Here is a 27,327-nt window from a genome sequence, read left to right on the forward strand (position 1 = left end):
TGTATAGAACAGACTTTCGGACTCTGTGGGAGAAGACGAGGGTGGGATGTTCAGAGAGAACAGCATTGAAACAAGTATACTATCAAGGGTGAAACAGATCGCCAGCCCAGGTTGGATGCATGAGACAAGTGCTCAGGGCTGGTGCACTGGGAAGACCCAGAGTGATGGGATGGGGAGGGAGGTGGGAGGGAGGATCGGGATGGGGAACACATGTAAATCCATGGCTGATTCATGTCAATGTATGGCAAAAAGCACTACAATATTGTAAAGTAATTAGCCTCCAACTAATAAAAATAAATGAAAAAAAAAAAAAATGAAGCCCTTCACTCAAATTACCAGTGCCCTCTAGCCCATCTTTTCTCTGTTCTCCAAAAAGGGAAAACTACTGATTATTAACATTCCTTTTAGATATAAAAAGAATGGAGTAATTTGAATTTTTAAACATCCCTAAACATGTAATGATCTCAGTTTCTAGTAGCAGAATCTTAGCCATTCGTAGTAGCAAGGGTGAGGTCAGTGGGGAGAGGCAGGAAAACACACTTTCCCTTGGCTCCTGAGGGCTGCTTGTTTATTTCCCAGCAAGGCTGACCTTGTTAACTGTAACACAAACAGTGGTAAGCACTAAACAATAAAAGAATCTCCATGGCACTTGGAGGCTATAAAGTCTTTGAGTCTTATGAAACTGGCATGCAAAGTTATTCTTGTCTTCCTACCTCTCTTGAGCGGGGAAGCCATTTTTCATGCATTATGGGATATTATATCATGATTTTTTTTGCTTTTGTCTAGATGATACCTAAGATCAACAATGTGAAATTCTGGGGTTTTACTCATCTTAGGACCTTCAGACTTTAGCACAGTGACAAGTTAGCACTCAACAAATATTGAATGCATGCATGAATAAATGAATGTCCATATTTGAGAGTAAGCTGACATATCCATTCCAGTAGACAGTTGGAAGAGGATTAATGAACCAGTACAAAGACCTGAAGGAATATTTCCAAGACTGATAAAATTTGACACGAGAGCCCGTTATCCAATTAGAACTTTTGGTGATGGTGAGTCAGCCTCAAAGAGCATTCCTTGGAAATGGCATTAAGAGATTACATTCCCTAAGCAAAATGTTGATATAGCTGCTGAGCAAGAAGTATCTAATCTATTAGAAGAGAAGGTCAGAGAAACTGGTAATCAGGAAATACTGTGCTGAGGTTTTCCGTTCTGCACAGGAAGAGTCTAGTTAATCACCAACTCAACTCACCCAGCACTTCAACTGGAATTTCAGCACCTAAGAAGATTTCTCTTTAGGGATTTACAACTCATATATAAACTCTTTAGACTACATCCTTGGTCTAAGGCCAACCTTCCTTTAAAGAAATGAGCCTTTCTTCCCCATCCCAAATTACTGACTAATAACAAACAAGGACTTTCATTCCACAGTGAGATAAGTCTTAAAATAGATCTACCAACTCCCCCTAATCAAGAACTGTAAATTCATCATGTTCAATTCTTTCCTGAAATCCCACAGATTGAGCAAGAAAGGACGGACCTAAGGACTGGGAGTTAAGAAATGAGATGTTGAAGGGAGGCTGAAACAGATAAAGTAAAAGCAGGAGGGCTGGAGCACAGAGAAGAGGGCTGCTCGCCCCTGAGCTGGGCGACGACTTACACTGCTGAGAGCCCTTTGACATCTGAACACTTCCTTCCCTGACGTTCTAGCAACACACCGGGCGGGCTGGACAAGAACCACCATGAAGCAAGCACCTCATCCTCTGCGTCTACATCAAATCCCCAGCCCTAGAACTGCCCACCTCCACACTTCTCCCTACTTCAGGCCAGTGACAAGCAGCGGGAAGAACTAAGTTTGTCAGAGATACTCTCCGCAAGATCTCCAAGGACCGCCATCCCTCTCCTGTTGGCTCCACTTCCGGTCACGTGCCCCTTCAGCGGTCAGCGCTCCAAGGAAGGGGAATCGGAGCCACGCTTCATAGCTGAGCACCATCTCAAGAGGTCTATGACCCCACTTGAAGGTTTTAGCGTTAGTGAAATGCCTTTATTCCATGGGATTCCCTGCCCCTTTCATGCTTTCATTCGCCCGTAAGTAAAACAACCAACAAAAGATCAATGATTATTCTCAAAACAGAGAGGAAAATGTATTTTTAAAGGAGTTTGATGGTTGAGAAAAACTGTTACTGATTAGTTTATCTTGAAATTCTTAAATTTAAATTGAGCATTAATGGATTGGAGGTAGAGAATAGATTTATTTGTTTATATTCTATAACCAAGCCACTCTAGTAAATTAAAAATTAATATTTTTACCCAAAAAAGGTTCAAACATTTTTAACAACATTTTCCCCTTCAGATAAATGCTCTTGTATATTCAAGTGCATCTTGCTATCTTGTGTGGGTAAATGTATGTGAATATTATCACAGTTATTTAAGCATTGCCTTCAGATATTTTAAAGCTTTGATTTCCTGCCTTTAACCAAATACATATTAACAGAGTCATAATAATAAAACATGATTTATAAAAAAAATTCACAAGAAAAGCTATAAGGATTAATTTAAAAACATAAAATAGAGAAATGCCAATTGCATATTTTCTAATTATGCAATTACATATATATAAAATCCTGAGATAACAAAATCGTTGATTTCCACTGAAATGTTATCATTTTCACCTTTCTGTTCTGGGTAGCAAGACAAGAACCTCCTAGTCTACTTCCCTTTGGTTTTTCTGTGAGCTCTGTAAAAATGCATTATCTCCAGGTTTCTCCCCATCTCTCACTCCTCATTGTAGTTTTCCCCAAATAAACATAGTACTATCTGAAATCTTCCCCCATGGAAAAGTACATAATTTAAATAGATAGGGGAGGTGGGTGGAAAGAACTCACAAACAGATGCCATACAACTAGGTGTCTCCACAAGATGGAAATCAGAATTTTTCCCCTGATTTCTGTGATGATGGAAAAAGTCTTCATTTACACCCTCACAGAACACACTGAACTATGGCTTACATGCTATATTTTATAAAACTGTTTAACATGCTATTAGTTGCATGTTTCTTGTTTTTGTCAACTACAATAAATATTCTCTCTGGGAAATCTGGACATTCAGAAGGTACATTGGGAAGACCCACCTGCTCCACACATGGCTATGTATCTTCTTCCTTGTTGCTACACATATATGTCTATTCATTTCACTGGTGCACATTCTATTTCCCATTTGCAAATCGTTTCTCGAATATTTCTTGAATTTCTAACCTAGTTCAGACACAGAGAAGAAGGGGAAAAATGAAGAAAAAGGAATAGAGTGTCAGGGATCTGTTAGAGAATGTCAAGTGGTAGAATATGATTGTAATTAGGGTCCCAGAAAGAGGAGAGAGAAAAAATAGGCAGGAACTATTTAAAGAAGTGATAACCAAACATTTTCCAAATTTGATGAAATACATAAATTTACAGATTCAGCCTACTCTATGAACATCAAGAAGGACAGCCAAACATTAGAGTCAGACTCAGAAGTCAGGAGCCAGAGTCAGAATCAGAAGCTAAATATAATGAGTAAATTTGGAAAGCAGAAAAAGAAAATGATATATTTCATACAGGAGAACAAAAATTCAATTGTTGACTGGCTTCTCATTAGAAACTATGGAGGTCAAAAGAGAGTAGAACATTTTTAAAGTGATGACAGGAAAAAAAAATCAATCCAGAATACGATAGCCAGCAAAAATATCCTTCAATAACAAATAAAAAATGATGATATTTTCAATTTAAGAAAAAACTAAGAGATTTATCACTAGAAAGCTCATACTACAAGGAATTCTAAAAAAAGTTCTCCAAGCTAAGTGGGAAAATACCAAGGAAATCAAACACTTTAAGTGACATAAAGAGCAATGGAAATGATGGGGAAATATTTACATCAAAATATTAGAACATACATTCATTTTGGGCCGTGATAAACAAACCTGTATCAGATCAACTTTCCCTTATCAAGAATACATAACTAAAACAGCTACGAGAAACAAAAGCCTTAAGAAAGGGAACACAGAAGATAAGGCAGACTTCTGGTGCCACATCTGTCCTCAAGGCACTTGCTTATTCTGAAGTGATGGCTAAAAGTGAGAACTTGAGCCAACCTTTCAGAACTCTCACAAGGCTAGAGGGACAAAACTGGAGTTCAGGGTTGTACTAGGTTGAATAGTGTCCCTTAAAAACTTTATGTCCACCTGGAACCTCAGAATGTAAGCTTATTTGGAAACAGGGTCTTCACGGATATAATTAGCTAAGATAAGGTCCCACTGGAGTAGGATGGTCCCTGAATCCAAGATTACTGGTATCCTTATAAGAAAAGGGAAGACGCATGGAGACAGAGAGATATGTGGGAGCAGGCCACATGACCACAGAGGCAGAGGTTGGAATGATGCAGCTGCAAGTCAAAGAATGCTGACAACTACTGAGGCCTCCAGAAGCTAGGAAGAGACAGGAGCATTCTTCCCTGCAGACCTCAGAGGGCACATGACCCTGCTGACACCCCAACTTTCAATTTCTGGCCTCCAGAACTGTGATAAAATAAATTTGATGTGTTTTAATCCACCTTTGTGGTAATTTTTAATGGCAACCCTAAAATTCAAGACCCATTTATGATTTTTAAAAAAGTCTCTCCAGAAAGTGGGCATAGACGGACCATACCTCAACATAACAAAGGTGATAAATGACAAATTCACAGCAAACATCATTCTCAGTGGTGGAAACTAAAAGCATTTCCTCTAAGATCAGGAACAAGACAAGGATGTCCACTGCCACCACTATTATTCAACATTGTTTTGGAAATCCTAGCATGACAATCAGAGAAAATAAAGAAATAAAAGGAATCCAAATTGGAAAAGAAGATGTAAAACTGTCTGTTTGTAGATGACATGACACTATACATAGACAATCCTAAAGATACTACCAGAAAACTACTAGAGCCCATCAATGAATTTGGTAAATTTACAGGTTACAAAATTAATACATGGTAATCCCTTGCATTCCTGTAAACTAACAACAAAAAATTAGAAAGAGAAATTAAGGAAACAATCCTGTTTATCAACACAACAAAAAGAATAAAATACTTAGGAACATACCCACCTAAGAAGGCAAAATACCTGTACTCAGAAAACCATAAGATACTAATAGATTCCCCTGGTGGTCCAGCAGTAAAGAGTCCATGTTTCAATGCAGGGGACATAGGTTTAATTGCTGTTCAGGGAACTAAGATCCCACATGCTGTGGCATAACTAAGCCTATGCACTGCAACCAGAGAAAGCATGCGCACTGCAATGAAGAGTCCGTATTCCCAATGGAAAAAAGAAGCCAAATTTCTTCTTTGAAAGAAATCAAAGATGACACAAACTGATGGAGAGACATACCATGTTCTTGAATTTGGAAGAATCGATATTGTGAAAATGACTAAATCTGCAGATTCAATGCAATCCTTACTAAATTACAAATGACATTTTTCACAGAATTAAAACAAAATAATTTACAATTTGTATAGAAACCAAAACACAAAGCAATACTGAGAAATAAAAGTGGAGCTGAAGGAATCAGGCTCCCTGGCTTCAGACTATACAACAAAGCTACTTAAGCAAGACAGCATAGTACTGGCACATAAACAGAAATACATATCAATGGAATAGGATAGAAAGCCCAGAGATAGACACATGCACCTGTGGTCACCCAATCTATGACAAAGGAGGCAAGAATATGCATGGAGAAAAGACCATCTTCTCAATAAGGGGGGGCAGGGAAAACTGGACAGCTATATGTAAAAGAATGAAATTAGAACACTCGCTAACACCATGCACGAAAATAAACTCAAATGGATTAAAGAGCTAAATGTAAGGCCAGACACTGTAAAACTCTTAGAGGAAAACCTTAGGCAGAACACTCTGACATTAATCACAGAAAGATCTTTTTTAATCCACTTCCTAGAGTTATGATAATATAAACAAAAATAAGCAAATGGGACCTAATGAAACTTAAAAGCTTTTACACAGCAAAGAAAACCATAAATGAGGCAAAAAGATAACCTACAAAATGAGAGAAAATATTTGTAAATGAACCAACTGACAACAAATTATTCTCCAAAATAACAAACAGCTTATGTAACTCAATATCCAAAAAACAAACAACCCAATCAAAAATGGACAGACCTAGACATGTCTCCAAAGAAGACATACACATGGCCAACAAACACATGAAAAGATGCTCAACATCACTGAATATTAGAAAAATGCAAGTCAAAACTACACTGACATATCACCTAACACCAGTCAGAATGGCCATCATCAAAAATTCCACAAACAATAAATGCTGGAGAGGATAAGAAGAAAAGGGAGCCCTCCTACACTGTGGATGGGAATGTAAGTTGGTACAGCCACTTGGAGAACAGCATGGAAGTTCCTTAAAAAACTGAAAATAGAACTACGATATGACCTAGCAATTGAATTCTTAGGCATAAACCCAGAGAAAACCATAATTCAAAAAGATAAATGCACTCCAGTGTTCACTGCAGCACTGTTTACACTAGTCAGAACATAGAAGCAACCTAAATGTCTATTAACAGAAAAATGAATAAATGGTACATATATACAATGTAATATTACTCAGCCATAAAAAGGAATGAAATTGTGACTTTCAGAGATGTGGATGAACCTAGAGACCGTCATACTAGTAAAGTAAGTCACAAAGAGAAAAACAAGTAACATTTTAATGTACACAAGTGGAATCTAGAAAAATGTAGATGAACTTACTTACAAAGCAGAAATACAGACACAGATGTAGAGAACAAATGTATGTATACCAAGGGCAGAAGAGGAGATGACTGAGAGATTGGGATTTATATACATACACTATTGATACCATGTATTAAAGAAATAACTAATGAGAATTGATTTACAGCACAGCAAACTCTACTGACTGCTCTGTGGTGTTCTAAAGGGGTGGTTGTTGTTTTATCACTAAGTAGTGTCTGACTATGCCCGACTAAGCCAAAGCCTTTGACTGTGTGGATCACAATAAACTGGGGAAAATTCTGAAAGAGATGGGAATACCAGACCACCTGACCTGCCTCTTGAGATACCTGTATGCAGGTCAGGAAGCAACAGTTAGTACTGGACATGGAACAACAGACTAATTCCAAATAGGAAAAGGAGTACGTCAAGGCTATATATTGTCACCCTGCTTATTTAACTTATATGCAGAATACATCATGAGAAACGCTGGTCTGGAGGAAGCACAAGCTGGAATCAAGATTGCCGGGAGAAATATCAATGACCTCAGAAATGCAGATGACACCACCCTTATAGCAGAAAATGAAGAAGAACTAAAGAGCCTCTTGATGAAAGTGAAAGAGGACAGTGGAAAAAGTTGGCTTAAAGCTCAACATTCAGAAAACTAAGATCATGGCATCTGGTTCCATCACTTCATGGGAAATAGATTGGGAAATAGTGGACACAGTGGCAGACTTTATTTTCCTGGGCTCCAAAATCACTGCAGATGGTGACTGCAGCCATGAAATTAAAAGACGCTTACTCCTTGGAAGGAAAGTTATGACCAACCTAGACAGCATATTAAAAAGCAGAGACATTACTTTGTCAACAAAGGTCCATCTAGTCAAGGCTATGGTTTTCCAGTAGTCATGTATGGATGTGAGTGTTGGACTATAAAGAAAGCTGAGCACTGAAGAACTGATGCTTTTGAACTGTGGTGTTGGAGAAGACTCTTGAGAGTCCCTTGGACTGCAAGGAGATCCAACCAGTCCATCCTAAAGGAGATCAGTCCTGGGTGTTCATTGGAAGGACTGATGCTGAAGCTGAAACTACAATACTTTGGCCACCTGACGCGAAGAGCTGACTCATTTGAAAAGACCCTGATGCTGGGAAAGATTGAGGGCAGGAGGAGAAGGGGACAACAGAGGATGAGATGGTTGGATGGCATCACTGACTCAATGGACATGGGTTTGGGTACACTCCAGGAGTTAGTGATGAACAGGGAGGCCTAGAGTACTGTGGTTCATGGGGTTGCAGAGTCAGACACGACTGAGCAACTGAACTGAACTGAAGTGTCTGACTCTTTTGTGACCCCATGGACTGTAGCCCTCCAGGTCCTCTGTCCATGGGATTTCCCAGGCAAAAATACTGAAGGGGCTTCCATTTCTTTCTTCAGGGATCTTCTTGATCTAGGGATAAAACCCACATCTACTTCATTGGCGATTGGATTCTTTACCACTGAGCCAACAGAAAAGCCCTCTAAATGGAATGGAAATCTAAGGAAGAGGGGATATATGTGATCATATAACTGATTCACTTTTTTTTACAGCAGAAACTAACACAGCACTGTGAAGCAACTATACTTCCATAAAAAAGAAAGAAAAGAAAGCAATGCACAACTCAGAGGAGCAGGTGGGGGCAGGGCAAGGATAGAGGGGGAAACCATACACATGATCACTTCCTATCTGTCATAGTAAAAAGGCAAACCTTACCATCTACAGCTGGTAACATCTATGGTGATGCAATTATTTTATAAAGGTAAGCAATAGAACAATGACAGATAAAATACAACAAAAAGTTTGGAGAAAAGTGTAAGTAAGCTAATGCCTCTTTCATAGTGAGGAATTAATAGCTGCTATCTAAAGTTAACAAATCAATTAACAGAGGTATAAATATATTTTTAGACCACCAGGAATAAAACAAAAGAGTTCAAATACAAATTATTCGAAGTAATTGAGCCTGAGAAACTACTGAGTATGTGGGAGTGAAGGTAAACAGTCACATTCACTTTTCATATATCTATGTTTTTAAATGATCAGCCAAGTTTATTTTTGTGTATGGTGTGAGTGTGTGTTCTAACTTTGATTTAAATGAAGCTGTCCAGCTTTCCCAATACCACTTGTGGCAGAGACTATCTTTACTCCATGGTATATTCTTGCCTCCTTTGTCGAAGATTAACTGACCATAGACGTGTGGGTTTATTTCTGCACTCTCTATTCCATTGATCCATATGTCCATGACCAATACCACACTGTTTTGATTACTGTCACTTTGTAGTATTGTCTGAAGTCTGGGAGGGTTCCAGCTTTGTTCTTTATCCTCAGGATTGCTTTGGCAGTTCTGGTTCGATATAAATTTTAGGATTATTTGTTCTAGTTCTGTGGAAAATGTTATGGATAATTTTATGAGGATTGCACTAAATCTTTAGATTGCTTTGGGTAGGATGGTCATTTTAAACATATTAAGTTTTCCAATCCAAGAGTATGAGTTATCGTTCCATTTCTGTGAATCATCTTCAGTTTCCTGTGTCAGTGCTTTACGGTTCTCAGCATACAGCAGGTCCCCTACGTATGAATGAATCCCATTCTGAGAGCAAGTTCATAAGTCCAAGTTGTTCATAAGTTCAATTTTTTTTGTAGGTCTAACAAAGTTAGCCTAGGTACCCAACTAATACAATTGGCTATATAGTACTGTACAACACATTTACAATACTTTTCACGCAATAATACACAGAAAACAAACAAAAAATAAATAAAACATTTTTAGTCATATGATATATGTCCTTGAAAATTACAGTCATACATCACAACACTGGCATATATGTCTAGCTCTGAATGAACAAGCAAGAAGAGTTGCTGACTGGAGGAGAGAAAGGAGGAGAAGGTGGTAGAGCTGAAGACTCATCAGCAACAGGGGACAGCGGGCAGGCTGCAATCTCACGCATGCCTAATGTTGACGGCACAGGTTCTGGCTCTTTGCTGGATTCAAGTCTATCTACCCTCTTGAAAAAATGATCCAACAATGTCTGGATAGTAGCTCTTTCTTTCTCTTCACAGATGACATGGTAGCACTGGATTGCACTCTGAACAGTTGTTTCAACATTTGTGTACCATTCTACATTCGGGTCCTGTGTCTCCAAAACTAACGAGTGCTTCCTCAAATAAAGAAAATTCCCTGCCATTTCCTACATCACAAACCTCTTTGGTTCTTCAGTTATTTCTTCCTTTTGTCTCTTTTTGTCCGTTCTCTGATACTCCATTTCCTGGCACTTCTTGGCAACTACTGGCTTTATCACTGTTGCTTTTACACTTACTTCTAGACATCCTGGGCTTGAAGTAAAGATGCTGTACTCTTGTACTCTATACAGCACTATGCAGTGAAGTACACAAAAGCTCAAGGACTTGTAGAGAATACAGGCAGGTGACAATGTATGCCAAACACACGAACAAACAGGTGGTTGGATGTGTGAACATGTTCACATCTTTGAAAGTTTGCAACATGAAGGTCATATGTGTGGGACTTACTGTATAAGTCTTTCACTTCCTTGGTTAAGTGTATTCTTAAGACATTTTTTGATGCAATTTTTAAAAAGTTTTTTTTTTTTTTTGCTTTCCTTTTCTATCTCATTTTTAGTATAAAGAAATGCACAGATTTCTGTATGTTTATCTTGTATCCTGCTACTTTGCTGAATTTCTTTATCAGTTCTAGTAGTTTTTGTGTGGGTCTTTAGATTTTTCTGTATATAATATCATATTATCTGCATATAAAAACTGTTTTACTGTTTTCCCTGCCAATTTGGATATCTTTTATTTATATTTTTTTGTATGATTGCTATGACTAGGCTTTTCAATACTACATTGAGTAGAAGTGGTGAAAGTGGGCATCCTTGTCTTGTCCCAGATTGTAGCAAGAAGGCTTTCAACATTTCACCTTTGAGTAATATGTTAGCTGTAAATTTGTCACAAATAGCTTTTAATATGCTGAGATACGTTCCCTCTACACCACTTTGATAAGTTTTTTATCCCACTCTTGAGCATATATTTGAAAACTCTAATTTGGAAATATAGGCACCCCAATATTATACAGGCACCCCAATATTCATTTACTATAGCCAAGACATGGAAGCTACCTAAATGTCTATCAACAGATGAACAGATAAGAAGATGTGGTGTATGTGTGTATATATATATATACACATATAAACACACACACACACACACACAATGGAATATTGCTCAACCATAAAAAGGATGATATAATGCCATTTGCATCATATCACTTGGATGATATAGGATATAGGAGGTCCATCAATGGATGAACCTAGAGATTATTACACTAGATGAAATAAGTCAGAAAAATAAAGACAATTACTTTATGATATCACTTATATGTGGAATCTAAAACATTATGCAAATGAGCTTATTTATAAAACAGAAACAGACTCTCAGGCTTCAGAAACAAACTTACAGTTACTAAAGAGGACGGGGAGGGGGAGGGGGTAAATTAAGAGTTTGGGATTAGCAGATACAAACTATTATATATAAAATAAGCAAGGTCATACTGTATAGCACAGGGAACTATATTCAATATCTTATAACAAACCATAGTGGAAAAGAATATGAAAAATAATTCAGTATGTATAACTGAAACACTTTCTTGTATACCTGAAACTAACACATCATAAATCAAGTATACTTCAAAAAAAAAAAAGGTTCAGTCAATCAAGCAAATAACCTTAATAATAAACTAATAACTACTTGAGAATGGATTGGGTCACCAGGAAACTGTAAGGAGGGGGCCCATTAGAGGCCAGGAAGAGTTGGAAGCATCAGCAATGGAGACCCAGAGTGACCCACGACCCACACCAAAGGGAAAGAGCCAGGAGACAGTGGCATGTAGCAGCCGAGGGGTGAGCATGTCCCAGAGGGAGGGGGTGCCCTCAACTGCAGTGCTGAAGCAGGCTGAAAGCAGGGCTAGGGATGAAACTGGAAAAAGACTTCGGGCTTTAGCAGCCTGGGGATCATTGGTCATTTGGCAAAAGCAATCTCAGTAGACTAAAATGTTAGGACTTTAGGAAGTAGAAATAAAGTTAGTAAATAGAACAGGATCTCAGTAGACTAAAACATTAGGACTTTAGGAAGTAGAAATAAAGTTAGTAAATAGAGTAGGATCTCAGTAGACTAAAATATTAGGACTTTAGGAAGTAGAAATAAAGTTAGTAAATAGAGCAGGAGAAAAGATTATTTTGGCAACAGAATAAAAAAAATCAGTGGATATTAGGAACAAATAAAGAGGGTATTCAATAGATGACTCCTGGACACATGACCCAAAAATGAGAGGTGCCTTTAACAAAATCAGAAAAGCAGAAGTGGGTGTGGAAAAATAAATAATTTTTTTTAAGTAGGTGTGAAGGATGGAAGGTCAGCTTGTATTCCACCTGACCACTTTGTCCTCTTTCTGTCTATACATCTACTCAGCAGAGAGTTCTTAAGCTCATGGAACACATGGGCACAAGTTCATGGGCAGGCTAAGAGAGAAGGAAGCTACAGGAAGTTGGTCTGATTTCTATTGTATTTGACTTGACAGAGTATTTGTTTAGAGGTGCTGGATTCCCAGTCTTTGTGCTGGCAGGATCATTCATGCTCACAGCCTGCGGTTTTGCCTTCAGTTCTGAGACTCAAGAAATTTTCAGGAGGAAGATTTAGAAATCTGCTTTGAATTACAGCACAGCTAGGCAATATTTTCCTTAACCAGTGGGGTTTTTCTCTTTATTGTGCTTTGGAACATGTTGGAAGAGCAGGACATTGGAATGTTGGAAGGGCAGGAGGTCTCTCAAGTTCCCATCTCCAAGTTTAATAACGTGAATATATTCTGGTTAAGTCATTTTCAATAACTTGTATCCATTTCGGTGTTATTTTTATTTTCCATAAAGCCATTTTCCAATTTTTAAACTCCTTATAATAGCATGATCCTCAGAACAATGAATTTGGACTTTGTTATTGTTAGTGAACCTTCATCATCTCCAGGTTCCAACATCCCTAAATTAGAACCACAGATTGATTAAAAAGTGTATTCCATGGAACACAGAAATCTTGAGAAAGCTACTGTGACCTCTTTTTTTATTGATTATAAAAGATATTTGCTCAGGAGTCCTGGGGGAGTTCTAGACCTTCTGTAAAATGAATGGAAACATCAAAAAAATGAATGAATGAATGTAGGAAAGATCATAAGTCATGTAGAAGTGGCCATGACATAAGAGAGGCCAGGGACCCAATGACAGACGCTTGTGACTCAGGTCTCACAGTCTAGTTTGAGGGCCTGATGTGAGCACCATGAGCACAGAGCACTCCTCTGTCTTTTTACCTCTGTGTCTCCAAATCCTAAAACAGTGCCTCGAAAGAGTTGGGGCTCAATAAACTAAAAAGCAAACAGGAAATGTTACCATCACTCAACATTTTAGAGGGAAATGTTAAGGCACAACAACAACAAATCCACCTCAGCTCACAAAATACTATTTTCTCATATATCCAGAATGCTCAGGGTAAGTCTTAAGCAAAAATCAGAACCTTCAAAAATTGCTTTTAAAAACTGTAAGAGGAAGTTCTGAGAACAAAAAGCAGCAATTTATGTCTCTAGCACTTTTCCTGCTCTGGGTTTTATAGTCCACACCACCCTTCACTGAGAAAGCCCCTTTGACTATTACATCCCAGACTCCTCCAATCAGAAGTGTTACAAGACCTCAGAACAAATCACCCAGGGCATTTCAGATCTGTTGTTGGCAATCTCTATGAAAAGTCGTTCTGGGAGATGCTGAATTTCAACTTCCACGCAATTCTGTTTTCACAGTTCACTTTATAACAAAACTAACCAAGGTGACCTCACTCCTCCAAAAAGGAAAGGATAAAGTTAAAACCCTCTACAGTGAGGATGTGTATTACTCTCAAGACTTGGACAGTTGTTCAAATCAGGGAAATCTGAAAGTGTATGTATCTCTCCACTGGATTCAAAGTCAAATATACATTCATCATATGGCTATGAAGATATTCTGCCACAGTATGCTTAAAATCTAGCACTGTTTTCATTGTCCTAGAAAACCAGGTCCTCGGGTGATAAAGACTTTGGGATGTGGGGAGAGCTGGTTATGACCTGCAAGTCAAACACACACAAAGTTCCATTTCCACTCTTCCCCAACTCATCTCTAACATTTCCCGGGAAGTCCTCTGGTTAGTTCCACTGACAACAGCTTATCGCTGTTGCAATTAGATTTTATCATCTCATCGTTTCTTCCTGTGTAAAATAAAGCATGGGATCCTGCAGAGACAAACAGGACCAGATGGGCCATCAAACCCTACACTTATCAACTTCAAGAAGTAAGGATCAGCCGCATTTCAGCAGCCTAACCTCACAAGTCCAACCAGAGACTCTAACGCTGGATTTTGTCACATTGCTTTTTATTGCTGACTTGGGCAGTTTTTTCCACTGTTTAAGTATTTATACATTTTTAAAGATTTGTTGAAATTTCTTTGCAGTAAGGTTTATTTGTATTTCATCCTCTAAATCTAAGATATTTTACTTTTGAACTTGCTGATTTTTAAAGGATACAAAAAAAAAAAAGGATACAAAGGATTTAACTATTTACTATTTCCAGGCATTTAATAAATATTATTGTATTTATATCTTTCAAAAGTCTACATGAATGTTGTCTTAATTTCAAAAACAAAACAAAAAGGAGTCTACATGATGGATGTTATTACTCCTATCATATGGATGAAGAGAATGAAAGTAATAGAAGTTAAATAACTTGCTCAAAATATTCCACAGCTTGTAAATGGTGATACAGGAATAAGAATGGAGATCTATCTGACCCCACAGCTGTGGTCTTTCCACTCCACCACTACCTCATCACAGATCTGGGTGTGTAGAGGATGGAGGAAACGTAATGAGTCTGCGAAGTGACTCATGTACTAATATCATCATTAAAAAGAATTCCATGTAATATTTATAACAGAAATAATCAGGGTCCTTCCTTATATTTCCCCCAAAATGTGGACAAATATAACTGTCTCAGTGCGTTAAGGACTGATAATATCTATCTATGTAGAGAATACCATTGTATAAATTCACTGGAATTGGGGTCAAATGACCTAAGTAAAGATGCAGCTTCTACATTTAATATCTGTGTGAATTTCAGCAAGTAACTGACTATTAAGAGTCTCCTTACTTGTGAAATGTGTGTGACAGAAGGTAGAGATCTCCAGGTGCACTCCCAGCCTCCCTGTAGTGACTAAGCCAGTGAGAACTTGAGACTTGGGTCACTCTAGATCAAAGCAGGAAAAGCCAGTGCACCACCTCCCTCTCCTTCTTTCTCATCAGAAGCTACTCTAAAGGCCACATGTTCTACATGTCTTATTTGGTGCAGCTGCAGGATTGAGAGGGGTACCCAGTTGCATAAGAGTTTTTCTGAGTGAGAAAGAAATCTTTGTTGGGTTAAATCACTGAGATTTCAGGGTTTACCTGCTATGGCAACTAACGTTAATTAACCTCACTAACACAGGGAGATAACAACTTCTACCATGCTACATTAGGTCATTATGATAATCAAATAAGAATATTGAGATAAGTATTCGTTAACTCTTTCTTACATAGATGGAAGGCCTACTCTTGTTATTACTCATACATTGTAAGAAATTTCACTTTTCTAAGATTTTTGTAAGATCATGATTATATAAAAGTTGTTGTAGTTCCAACAATTATTTGTTTAAAAAAAAAAGAGTGCTTCTGATCTGCTTATAATATGGTTTCAAGGGAAATGGATGTTTTATCTTGTGTACACTATTTTCTTGTTCAACAATCTTCCACAGATAGTACAAATAAAAGCTTTAACTTGATTTAATTGAATAATACCAGTTTCCGACTACCCTTTTCTTACTTAATAAAAATTCACTGTAGTTTACTTCCTTGGAGATTTCTCTGCTTCCTGCTCACATAGTAGAAAAGACAACAGTTGGCATACATGTTGGCTTTCATGAAACTAAAACCACAGGGTAAATGATGCCCATCCACATTAACATGGTAGCCTGTCTTGCTTTCAACTCCATTAATAATTGGCGTCATTCAAATAAGCCCAACTCATTTACTAGATATCAGAAAAACAGACATCCTAGACAGGACAAATAAATATTGTCAGTCATGGCCCCCAGTCTCCCTCCCTAGATGCCCATAAATTTCCATCCAGAATCAAGAATGGGAACCAAAGTAAGAGAACAAAGCATGACAATGACCTAAATTCATAGATCACACAAAACACATACAAAAAAGGATGCTATTTACTGCTATGAAATTGGCTGGTGTGTGTGTGTGTGTGTGTGTGTGTGTGTGTGTGTGTGTGTGTGTGTGTGTGTGTAGACAGAAGACAAAAACAGAGTGAAGATGAAATGCACAAAAATGTGTTATCAATCAATTCAGTTCAGTCGCTCAGTCGTGTCTGACTCTTTGCGACCCCATGAACCGCAGCACACCAGGCCCTGTCCGTCACTAACTCCTGGAGTCCACCCAAACTCATGCCTATTGAGTCAGTGATGCCATCCAACCATCTCATCCTCTGTCATCCCATTTTCCTCCCGCCCTCAATCTTTCCCAACATCAGGGTCTTTTTAAATGAGTCAGTTCTTCTCATCAGGTGGCCAAAGTATTGGAGTTTCAGCTTCAACATCAGTCCTTCCAATGAACACCCAGGACTGATTTCCTTTAGGGTGGACTGGTTGGATCTCCTTGCAGTCCAAGGGACTCTCATGAGTCTTCTCCAACACCACAGTTCAAAAGTACCAATTCCTCGGCGCTCAGCTTTCTTTATAGTCCAACTCTCATATCCAAACACGACTACTGGAAAAACGATAGCCTTGACTAGATGGACCTTTGTTGACAAAGTAATGTCTCTGCTTTTTAATATGCTGTCTAGGTTGTCAATAGTATCCATCAAAAGATGAATGGGTAAGAAAAGTGGAATCTAATACAATGAAATACTATTTAGCCATACAAAAGAAGGAAATCTTGCCATCTGTGACAGAATGAATGGACCTTGAGGGTATTGTGTTGAGCAAAATAAGTCAGATAGAGAAATACAAATATTGTATGCTCTTACTTACAAGTGGAATCTGGGGTGTGGGGGGATGGAACTGAACTCAAACATACCAAGAACAGATTGTTGTTTGTCAGAGGGGGTGTGTGGAAGTGGCAGGCAGGCGGGTGCGTGAGATGGGTGAAGGTAATAAAAGGTCCAGTCTCCCAGTTACAAAACAACTAAGTCCAGGGGATGCAATAGAAGGTGTATGTATGTCAAAATACTCTCCTAAAGGCCGCCTGATTTCATTCTGAAGAGACAGGAAGGATTCCAGTTTTAGGCAACGGACCCACTTATGGGAACATGAAATTCACTTCTTCCCACATTTCAGTTTTCAGTTAACATAAATGGGCAAGTAAGAGCGAACGCACTTACGAGACTATACTGTTATTGGCACAGGGAAGGCCATTTACACACACACACATACAAACCTCACACACACACAGCACAAACTGTATCTTTGTTTTTACTGATTAAGCAGTAATATCATCGTGCCGTGTTATGTCGCAATGACAGCAGCAGAAGTTTGAAGAACTGAGGAGCAAGGGTAGGGATGGAGAAGACCAAGAGGAAGGAGAAGGGAAGGGGAAGAAGGCAGGGGCAGGGCGGGCGGCCAGAGGAATCACCCTGAGCACAGGCCAGACTCTTGCCAGAGGGTCAGTATCAGTGCGCAGGTAGAGGAAAGAGGTTATCTGGGAAACCAAGTTTTCTCTCAAGAATAATATTCGAATTGAAAATGAAAACATTCTCTGCTTTTCGGCACATTTTACAGTTACAAACAAGGCTTTTAGAAGTCTGCCAGCAATCTAGCTGAAGAAGGTCCAAAGCATCAAGGTTCTGTTTGGCTTTTTTTCCCTCAATTATTGTGTGCACATAATGTTTTTTAGAAAAATAAAGCAAACCACTAAAATTAACAGGATTCTTTAATGCTGGCAGAAGAAACATGTCACTGTCACAATAAAGAAAATTCTGTTGAGAAATACTTTACAAAGTAAGAGCTAAGGCAGCTAAAAATTGATTTTCAAAGTGGTTTGCTTTTGTTCTAAATCACAAGCAGACCCTCACAACCCCACCCCTTTCCCGCTTTCCATGTGCAGTCCTGGCCTGAGAAGCTGTCCTCAGGGTCATGCTCAGCGGTGACACAGAGAGCCGGGTGCAGAGGTTAAAAGATCTGCTTCTCCAGGCGACTGGTCAGCAGCCAAGAGCGATGAGAGGCCCAACCGGGAGATGCTCATTCAGACAGCACCAGCAAGGGCTTACATCTGACCTGATAACCTCTGCCGCTGGCCCAGCGCTGATCACTCACAACCACAAACAGTTAGTGGCACCCCCAGCAGCTCCTAAATAATCCCTCCAGGCGAGCTGCAACAGCAAACTAGACATGGGAAAAGATACAGCAGCTTAACCTGGATTTTAAAAATCACTGTCATCTTAGAACTCGGTACATGTTCTATTAGCTAACAGACTGGGAGGCTTCTTTAACCAAGCCCTCTTTGGCAACCTAATCCTTGAAGAATCTGTCTAGTTTTTCTTCTACCTCCCACAGATCCTCATGCTGTAGCCAAACCTTGAATCTGAAAGGAAGACCATAATCAGTGCTCTGAGACCTTCCCCGTATTAGTAGGTCTGATTCCTTGGTATGCACACAAAACCACTAACGCTGGTCTCCTGCTCAAGTCCTGTCCTACCCTTTGTATGGCCAAGACTAGACGGTGGAGAGTGACACGTGATATGATAGGTTGACCGGTCTCTAACTATTAATATCTGTTGTCTTATTTTAGCCATAAAGCAGTGATGGCAAGTACGTTTCCTCTTGTGGGGTAATTCTAACCATTTAGCTTTTTATGCCTAAACCTCTGTGTTACGAAGGATTCTGAGGATGTATCTGCATTCAAGGAAAAGCATGGAAAACATATCACTTCACTTAAAACCTAAGTTTGCAATTTTGTGAAGTAACATCAAGTCAAAAGGGAGAAGCAGTAAACCAGTTGGAGGTAAAATAAAGGAAAAACCAGCATCACATGGCTGGTGGACTGTAACTGGGTGCAATCCTCTACAATAATTATATGCCACTTTTGTGGCAATAATAATAAAATCGTATTTGTTTTTAAAGACAATAATATACAACATGAAGAAGCCCTGCCTGTGGCCATCCAAATTCACTGCCCCCTAAAATCTAACTTGAGTAAAATGTAACTTGGATCAGAAAGTGAAAAATGTTATGCACACTAAATGGAAAAGAGATGCATGATTTAACATGAGGAGAGCACTGAAGTCTCCCAGAGGCATACCTGGTCCAGCGGGCTGTATCAGCACATACGAGTTGTTAAGTGGACCACAACCAGCTTCATCCTGCAGCAGAACTAGTCTTTTATTCCTGGTGCTTCACTGTCTGAAATAACCACCATCACACACTCAGAATTATGTGCTTTTTCAAGACCACCGAGCGGCTTAATAAAAAATATAATTCGCCTTCATTGCAAAGGACTCTACACATGTTGCTCAGAAGTGGTCACGTGACCCGCCAAATGTAGAAGATTGTGTTCTGCTTTTTTTTCATCAAGTGAAAGGACATCTGACAGTGTAACAGACATGCAGCATCTCCCTGTATGAGCCTGTTACCAGTCCAAACTCGGGTTGGTTTGCCCACACACAGTAAAGCCAGGTCGTGGTGAAGGAAATCACAGCATTTACTGCAGGATGCCAAACAAGCAGAATGGGAGGCTCATGCTCAAAAGACTCAAATTCCTTGATGGTTTTCAGGGAAGGGTTTTTAAAGTCACTGTGAGGAAGGGTGCTACAGGGTGTGTGTGATCAGCTCATGCACAATTCTTGAACTGGTTGGCATCAACATAAAGTTTTAAGCATCATCAACCTTCTGGTTTTGACTAGTCTAGGGTCATGTTCTTGCCCTCAGCAGTTTTCATCTGTGTGGGGGTCTGCTTCCTATAAAAACAACTTGAAATGTGTGTCAGGCCTTTATCTGTATCTTTCGGGGAACTGGGAGTTTGGTGATTCTGCTACATCACAGATTTATAGTCTAGATTGTTACCAGTTCCCCAGCCCAAGAGCTATTCTTTGTTTCTACACCTTCATATCTCCCAATCATTAACTCTTGAGTCAGCGCTTTACTTCAAAATACAAAGGGACTTGTGCATGATTTCAAACCCAGGATGGGGAAATCAGTGTCCCATTTTGAGCACCACTGAGCACTTTTGCTCTCCCTAGTTTGGTCCCAGCTTTCCTGTTCCAAAAGTAGGATGAATAATCCTCAGAATTCTACTTGTTTTGACCCAGAAGAATGAATATTGTTGAGATTGTGTCTGGAAAAATGCTATTCACAAGTCTATAAAGAGTGGGCACCTTTTTGTGAATCAGAAAATTCTCTGTTCCTCCTGTTGCTCTTTGTACAATAAGCTCAGTAAGGGAAACTCTTGCTCTAGTTTACTATTATCTCATTTTCCAGCAAAATCTAACTCCTAACTGACTGAGGATATTTGTACACCCTGATTCAAAGTTGTTTGGAGTCTACTTAGGAAGGAAATGCAAGCTAGCTTTATATCTGCTTTTCCATATGGAAAAAAAGCAGCCACATTGATGATCTGAGTTCAGATTCCCACTAGACTGTCTTCAAATTAATGACAGTTTCAAGCATTTTATCCTGTGGTTAAAGCAAGCAATCATTAAAAAATAAAATATCCAGATATTCAAAAGGAATAAAGGTCAATTAAAGAAGAAGGAGACTTCTATCTTTCACAATCCCAATTAGTAGAAGAAAACTGGAATTTCTAGACTTGATAAAATACAAGGAAAATATCTGGAATGCAGAACTTGAAGATCAACTGAATGAAGTTAGCTTTGCTAGCCAGCAATTTATTCTCAGCAAAATAAAGATGTATTGAGTGACTGGTCCATAATAGACATTTTCGAGCTGACCTTTCATCTGAAAGGAATTTTCTAGAGAAGAGGAGAGAATTGTAGACCTGAGACTTGATATCACACATCTTTCCAGGAAAGAACCCTCAAAGACCTTCTGTGACCCTAAACCCACTGCTATGTGCCTCTAAGATGAGGTACCCATGGCCTTGTTGTATACTGACATCCAAGGTCTTTATCAGAAGGAAGTTCTTCTGGCCACAAGTTTGTTGGATACATCAAATGATGTTGTTTATGCTTGAAATCAGACTGCTTGGAATCAATAATTTAAATGTTTCAGTAGAGAACTGTCCAGAGTATTTGGAAACAGAGGTATTACTTAGAATCTAAGCTAAAATAAACCTTTTCCTTTATTTCTTGGTACCAAGTTGAACTATTCAGACTTTTAAAAGCTTGTTTTCCCTAATGCTGCATACCGTAGGATTTTCCTATTTGTGCGTACTGTGCAGTTACTGTCATTTTATGCTTTAAAAATGGCCACCTTGGAATCATGCTTTGCAATAAAACAGCGCTGATCATCTAAAAATATCTGACATTTGCTTTCTCCAAAAATGTTTCCCCAACCTAAAAATATGAAATTCAAGTTTCATGAGAGTGTTAGTTGCTCAGTTGTGCCTAACTCTCTGCTACCCCCGTGGACTGTAGCCCGCCAGGCTCCTCTGTCCATGGGATTCTCCAGGCAAGAACACTAGAGTGGGTTGCCATTTCCTATTCCAGAGGATCTTCCCAACTTAGGGATCAAACCTGGGTCTCCTGCTATGCAAGCAGATTCTTAAGTGTCTGAGCTACCAGTGAAGCCTTTCAAGTGTCATAGACAGAAATAATAGAACTATGTGCACCAGACAAAAAAAACAGGTTTATGTGTTTTTGTGTAAATGCTTGGTGGACGTGGAGACGAAAACACATTTCACACAAGTATCTAAGCAGAGTGCCTGTACTGAGGGAGCCTGACTGGAAAGCCTAGACAACAGTCTGTGATACTGTTCTGCATGTCCAGTGGAATTCTATTCCTATCACAGAAAAATAGCTAAGTCTGCAGTGCTTGATCTTCATGCAAAATAATAAGCAGGACCACTACTCGGAGGAACTTCAAAGAGAATTTTAAGAGATATCTAATTCTCCTTTTGAGAAAAAAATATTATGAAAGCAATATTTTAGCTTGCCAATACTGCTGCTTGCTCTGATTAAGAAACTGCCGTCCTCTCAGAAGAGATCCAACCCTCTCTAAAAGTGAATAAATCCGAAGGCTTGGGTCTTTTCTCTTTAGCAGCCTGACCCTTGACCCCCTTCCCTTCTCCCAGTCAGAGGCTTTTTTTTTTGACATTTCTTTTCACTTGTATCCTGGATCACTGCATCCATTTCTTCTGACTCCGGAGTGGATGAGCTTGTTGCCAAATCCAATAGCTCCAGGAAAAAGCCTGAAGCTTCTCTAGACCAAGAGAAGTTTCTTTCTGCGACACAACATGTCTCCAAAATCTTTTCTCACTGAAGTATTTATAGCCTGTAGTTTTATTTGGAAAGAACGCAGAAAATCTAATACCAAAAAACAGCTCACGAGAGGAGGCAAATAAACAGTCCTACCGTAGAAGAAAATCTAAATTTTGTCTACACTGGATCAAATCTCCCATACCATACACACACACACACACACACACACACACGCCTCATAATGGATTTATCTGCTTCCATCAAAATGCTACCAAAAGCTTCTTAATCTGATAAAATTTGGGAGATCTGTAAATTTGAAAGGGAAAAATTAATCCTTATTTTCACTAATTTCTAATAAAAATTCATTATTTCCTTTCATTATTAGCAGAGTTCCTTGACTTGGTCATCAAAAAAGAGTGCAGTTATTTTCATTTCTCAAAATTTACCTTTTGCTCATCACTGCTTCAAAATTATGGTGATTGTTAGACCCACTGCTGCATGTTAGCATCTGACGTCTTAAGAAGCAAAAATGTTAACATAGCCTAGTACTGCTTTTCTTAATACTTTAAAAATTCTGTTTTAATACAATTTGCTTTTAATTTAGGTATTTTAAAACGTCATTCTGATAAAGAATCTACAGGCTTCACCAGACCGCCAAAAGGGTCTGTGATTCTATTTGCAAAAAGCAAGGATCCCTGGCAGTAAAGGTTTTAGATAAAGTTTACTCCTGGTTTAAATGGATGCTCATATGGTTGAGTGTGAACCATTGCTTTCACTTAATCTCTTTTCCTTTAAATGGTATTCTGTATTGTCCAAAGAATGTTGCATTTTCTACCCAAGTTCCATCTTTTCTGGTGAACTACAGAGACAAAAAGTAGGCTGGTGTTTCCTGAGTTTGGAGTAAGAAATAGCTTTCTTAAAGCAAATGCTTCAAGATTCACCTGAGGAACCCTGCCCTAGCCTGCACAGTCACTTTAAACAATGCCTCTTTCTCCACATATCTCCCGGTTCTCTAGCAGAAAACTAGGAGAGCGTGCGCTCCCCTGGCCTGAGGTCACTTAAGAGCCTTTCTCCTGCATGGCGTCTCACAGAAATGGCTAGGTCCACGCTCTCCGAGGGGACCGCCTTGCTATCTAAGTACCAGGGACAGGCTCCACAGTGAACACCCACCCAGGACATATCATGGGATGTGCTGGGTCACAGCCACCATCAGCACCTGTCTTCTACAGGCTTATAAACGTGGGAGGTATGGATTTCCTTTCACAACACTTGGATACAGGAAATCTTAGATTCATTTATTTCTCTAAACCATTAAATCTGATGTGAGCACTCACTCAGTGAAATCCATGGCAAACTCTGGTCTGTATTGAGAAGCCCTCCCTACCCTCAGAGGAGTCCTGCTCCAATGTGGGGTTCTCCCACTGCCAGAAAAAAGAATGAAGTGTCATTTCTGGTACTGCCATCATTTTTTTAAGATAATTTCATGTATTTATTTGTGGCTGTGTGGGGTCTTTGCTGCTGCCCGGGCATTTCTCGGGCTGCTCCTAGCCACGGTGCTCAGGCTCCTGATGCAGCGGCTCCTCCTACTGCCGAGCGCGCCCTCCAGGGTCCCCAGGCTGCAGGGCTTGCAGCACGTGGGCTCAGAAGTCGCAGCTGCGGTTCCCCGGCTCTGGAGCACAAGCTCCACAGCTGTAGCCCATGGGTTTAGTTGCTCTGAGACATGTGGAGTCTTCCCAGATCAGGGATCAGACCCATGTCTCCTGCATTGGCAGGCAGAAACTTTACGCCTGAGCCACCAGGGAAGGCCTGCCATCATTCTTCTTGTCCTTTCTCCGAGTCAATGCCTCTTGGCTCTCAGGAAATGCAGAGCTGCCCTCTCAGTGGGTACTGGTCCTCGGAGAGTCTCTCCACTCCTTTCAAGGTTGTAGAGCACACCGTGGACTCTTTACTGGCCTCCCGATCACGGATCCCCTCAGCCCAATCCTATTCTCCCTCTTCTCCCCTGTGACAGCTTCCACCTCTGCAAACACTCTCCTCCATCCTCCCCCTCAATGAAAACCCAGTATCATTCCTTTCAATGAGTCAGACTTGCAGAAGCCAAAGATGAGACAGGCAGTTCTCTGGTGACATCTTTTATCTGTAACCCCAAACCCCTGAACCTCCTGAACCCCTGAACCCAAAGCCTTCTGAAAAGAACATAAATGCCTGGCTACATTATGGAAACAAAATCGAAACATTATAGTAACAGAAATGAAACACAAATTAATATTTCAATCAAATCCCCTGCATATAAAAGTAAGCACATCTGTTAGAGAAGCATCTCTAAGGAAAATAGATTAAGTATTAATGTATAGTTCTAGAAATAAAGCTGGAAACTGTAAATGACTTTTTTGAAGTGAGTGATTTTGTCCTCAGTTGCGCGCGCGCGCACACACACACACACACACACACACACACACTACATGTTAGCCTTTAACAAATCTCAGTTTAAGACCAAGTAAGACCGAGTTAGCAGCCAAAGTTTATCATCAGTTTCAGTGAAGCACTTGGGGATTCTGTGTAATCAGTGACACCAGGAGGTCACATCATGTAACACAACTAATGCTTTAAAGTTAACAGTGATGGTCTTTGCACGCACAGGAAGACGGCTGAGCAGGTGACCAAGTCGGTGCTGTTCGTGTGTCTGGGTAACATCTGTCAATCACCCATCGCAGAAGCAGTTTTCAGGAAACTTGTAACTGATCAAAACATTTCAGATAATTGGAGGATAGACAGTGCAGCAACATGCGCGTATGAACTAGGAAACCCTCCTGATTATCGGGGGCAGGCTTGCATGAAGAAGCATGGTATCCCCATGAGTCACGTTGCCCGACAGGTTACCAAAGAAGACTTTGCCACTTTTGATTATATACTATGTATGGATGAGAGCAATCTGAGAGATTTGAATAAAAAAAGTAATCAAGTTAAAAACTGCAGAGCGAAAATCTAACTACTCGGGAGCTATGATCCACAAAAACAACATAGCATTCAAGATCCCTATTATGGCAACGATGCTGACTTTGAGACCATCTACCAGCAGTGTGTGCGGTGCTGCAGGGCCTTCCTGGAGAAGGTCCGCTGACCCGGCTGTCCCGCTATGGCCCAGGCTTGTCCCCCCAGGCCGTGTGTCAAATGTCAACAGTGTCACCTCCCAAGCGAAGGTCGCAGCCCTCTCTTCAACTGACTCACTGTTTCTCACCTGACAAAATAATTGTAGATGGAAACCAGTCTTTGTGTTTGGCAAAAGAGTAAATAAAAAATCTTTGATTCAAAGGATTAATCTCAAAAATATACAAGCAACTCCTCCAGCTCAACTCCAGAAAAATAAATGACCCAATCCAAAAATGGGCCAAAGAACTAAACAGACATTTCTCCAAGGAAGACATACAGATGGCTAAAAAACACATGAAAAGATGCTCAACATCACTCATTATCAGAGAAATGCAAATCAAAACCACAATGAGGTACCATTACACACCAGTCAGGATGGCTGCTATCCAAAAGTCTACAAGCAATAAATGCTGGAGAGGGTGTGGAGAAAAGGGAACCCTCTTACACTGTTGGTGGGAATGCAAACTAGTACAGCCGCTATGGAGAACAGTGTGGAGGTTTCTTAAAAAACTGGAAATAGAACTGCCATATGACCCAGCAATCCCACTTCTGGGCATACATACCGAGGAAACCAGATCTGAAAGAGACACGTGCACCCCAATGTTCATCGCAGCACTGTTTATAATAGCCAGGTCATGGAAGCAACCTAGATGCCCATCAGCAGACGAATGGATGAGGAAGCTGTGGTACATATACACCATGGAATATTACTCAGCTGTCAAAAAGAATTCATTTGAATCAGTTCTAATGAGATGGATGAAACTGGAGCCCATCATACAGAGTGAAGTAAGCCAGAAAGATAAAGACCATTACAGTATACTAACACATATATATGGAATTTAGAAAGATGGTAACGATGACCCTATATGCAAAACAGAAAAAGAGACTCAGATGTATAGAACAGACTTGTGGACTCTGTGGGAGAAGGCGAGGGTGGGATGTTTCAAGAGAACAGCATCGAAACATGTATATTATCTAGGGTGAAACAGATCACCAGCCCAGGTTGGGTGCATGAGACAAGTGCTCGGGCCTGGTGCACTGGGAAGACCCAGAGGGATCGGGTGGAGAGGGAGGTGGGAGGGGGGATCGGGATGGGGAATACATGTAAATCCACGGCTGATTCATGTCAATGTATGACAAAAACCACTGCAATGATGTAATTAGCCTCCAACTAATTTTAAAAAATTTAAAAAAATTTTTTTTAAATCTTTGATTCAGATAGTTTATGGAGTAAGAGTTCCTTAGACTAGCTGGACCTCCCACTTTGCCCCAGTTACAAAAAACAGTGGGACAGTCGAAATAGTGGGGCAGCACAGTAGAACATAATGAAGTGAAATAAGACGTCCCTCCAGGAACCCGCATCACCCCTCCCTCCAGACGGGCCCCTGCCTGCACCACCTCGCGATGCCAGGGCCTGGCGTCCAGTGACGTTGGTTGAGTGTCACACGCTCACAGTGCCCGCGCGTACGTTTTCAGGACAGGAAGGAGGGAGATTTGTGGGATTCACCTTCAGCACCTTCACTCCTTCTTAGTTTCTGTCTGCGTAGTTTATTTAATGAGGAAGTCAACTTATTTGTTCCCATTTGAACCCCTTCGCCTCTGGAAATGTGATTATATCCAGGAGAAGGACATGTGTGCTGGTTTATCTTATGGTCAGTTTGGGGACTGTGTCTGCTTCTACATGCATATAATTGCCTGAATGTCAATTATAGATCACCTCGTATGGGAAAAAGTATTAAGTTGGAAAAAGTCCTTTTATGTTGGAATACTTAAATATTGACATATTAAGTATTCTTTTGTCAGTGCCTGGTTATAGGGAAATATACATAACTCGTGCACACTTCAAAATAACTGATCTAAAATTCATATGAATATATGTCAGAAAAAA

General features: G+C 39.9%; 1 pseudogene; it reads left to right on the plus strand.

Annotated features, from left to right (window-relative positions):
* The window catches only part of LOC110138608 (low molecular weight phosphotyrosine protein phosphatase pseudogene), a 69,677-nt pseudogene extending 44,235 nt beyond the window's left edge, over positions 1–25,442 (plus strand).
* The last annotated feature ends 1,885 nt before the right edge of the window (positions 25,443–27,327 follow it).

Source organism: Odocoileus virginianus, chromosome 12, assembly GCF_023699985.2.
Source record: "Odocoileus virginianus isolate 20LAN1187 ecotype Illinois chromosome 12, Ovbor_1.2, whole genome shotgun sequence".
NCBI classification, from domain to species: Eukaryota; Metazoa; Chordata; class Mammalia; order Artiodactyla; family Cervidae; genus Odocoileus; species Odocoileus virginianus.